This window comes from Diorhabda carinulata, chromosome 10, assembly GCF_026250575.1.
Source record: "Diorhabda carinulata isolate Delta chromosome 10, icDioCari1.1, whole genome shotgun sequence".
NCBI classification, from domain to species: Eukaryota; Metazoa; Arthropoda; class Insecta; order Coleoptera; family Chrysomelidae; genus Diorhabda; species Diorhabda carinulata.
The window spans coordinates 6,242,109-6,244,360 of record NC_079469.1 but is presented as its reverse complement, the minus strand read 5'-3'; positions in this window follow the sequence as shown (position 1 = coordinate 6,244,360).

Genomic DNA, 2,252 nt, shown 5'->3' with positions numbered 1-2,252 from the left:
TGAGAATATAATAGATACGTCCTTTCGTTGTTTATTTATGTAAAAGTGATTTTGTCAGATAATTAACTTTAATTCAATTTGTTAAAAACATCCTGAATCGTTCTAGGTGAATTATTTAAATCATTTTCGACAGGGCCTAGTTCAATATAGGGGCGATCATGGTGCCGGTTAATTTATTTTTCTTTAAATTTAAACCTCATTCACAATCTGCTTTTATTAGCAAACAAAAAGTAAATCTTAAATATTAAACAAATTGATGATTTCCATTCTGAATCCGTTCAGGCGTTCTACCCAACCGATTTGCTTAATTTTTTTTTTTTCAATGAAAGGTATTGATGCACAGATCAGCCATCAACCATCGGATTTCATTTAATTTTCACCATTCTCAAGTTATAATCAAATGCGATTTCCCCCTGTACATTACTTATGGGAGTTTTTCACATACACACGTTCTATCCTCAATATCTCAGGTTCCATTCAAGATAGAGACTTCGTTTTGGTTTAAGAACACTCGCTGAAACACCTTCTTTCTTTTGAGTTTTTGAACAATTAAATCGGTTGAGTTGGAGAAGAGCTAGGCGCGAACATTCAATGTGGAGTTATGGATTTTTGTAGGTTTTTGGCAATTTTCCTACATTCAAAGATCTATATCTCAGGTTCTAATATAGCTACAGAGTTCGCTCTTTTCTATTATAATGATTTCTGATACTTATTTAATGGATTCGATGCGAGCGAAGCCCAGTAATTTGCCTACTGACAACTCTCCGTATTTTTGTTTTGTTCTAATATTTATAAGTCTAATAATGTTTGCTTCAATTCCAATGACAAAGTGTGTACAAACGAGATTTCAGAAGTAATTTTGGCAGGTATGGAAACCTATATTCCTTACTCCTTCAAGTATTTCAACAATCCGTGGTTTAATAAAAACTGCACTAGAGCACTAACCTAACCTAACTAGAGGAGTCAACAACAAAAATGCTGCTTATCACAAGTGGCGCTTAAATCCTAGCGCCGAAAATAGTATAAACTTTGTTATCTCGAGAAATACCTGCAAGCAGACTATACTCGTAGATGCTTGCACATAACGACATAATGAGAGAGTGGGAAACAAAGTTCTCAATTTCCCAAATTGATCAAAGTCTTTCTGGTCAAGAGCCTTCTGATCCAAGGCTTTTGCAATTAAAAAATTCCATCATTGACTGGAGAAGATGGGTCAATAGCAGTAATCGCGAAGGAGAAGGCAGACTTGTTGAATCGCATGTTTTCTTCAAATTTAACTCTTTATTTGCGGAGAAAAGTACCACCCAGCCTGCCTGAAGTGACTAGATCTATGCCAGAAATAAAATTTCGATACAGAGATGTGGCAAAATTTAACATCAATTAAGCCACTAGCCCGGATTGAATACCACCAATCGTATTGAAGATTGGAAAGTTACTAGGGTTCAACCAATGCCAAAAAAAAAAGGAAAAAAGACGGTTCCCAAGAACTACCGTCCGATTGTTTTAGTCCCAGCCATTGAGAAGGTCTTGGAGAAAGTTGGTAAACGGCGGCAAACATAGATCAACTGGGAACATCCTGGTCTATGTCATCAACATATGGACTGAATTTATAGAGAAATATAGGGAATCCAGAGCAATCACACTGAACATATCGAAACTTCTAAATAAATTAAGATAGCACGGTTTGTCGTCCTCCCTTATCGACTGTAGCTATGGACACACCTCAAAAGGGTTTGAGGTCAATGCTGGTGTTTCCCAGAGATGCATCTTTCTCCTGCATATCATCGATCCACTTGACAAAACTGCAAACCTTTCTCCGACGATAGCACACTAATGTCATTTAAATTAACCGCTCCAATAAACTCGGCTACTACCCAAATCTGTAGACAGCAAGATACTAATGTAGATCACAAAGAGAAGGGGACCAAGAACAGACCCTTGAGGTACTCCACTAAGAACTTCGTGCTTGGTTGACACAGTACCTACCATTCGCTTTCACCTGAAACTGCCTAAGCTGGAGAAAGGATGAAATTAGGGCCAAAAGATTCCCTCTTATTTCAAAATGCTCTAGTTTGTGTAACAATAATCTATGAGGCACATTGCAATAGTGGGACATTCAATAACTCTTGCAGTGAAGGCTATTTTATTCGAGTTGACGTTTATTCGCCAGTCGGTAAACCATTTTTCCAGGATGTTGAGATGTTCTTGAAGTTTATTTGTGGATACCGGTTAGGATGTAAGAAAAAAAAATA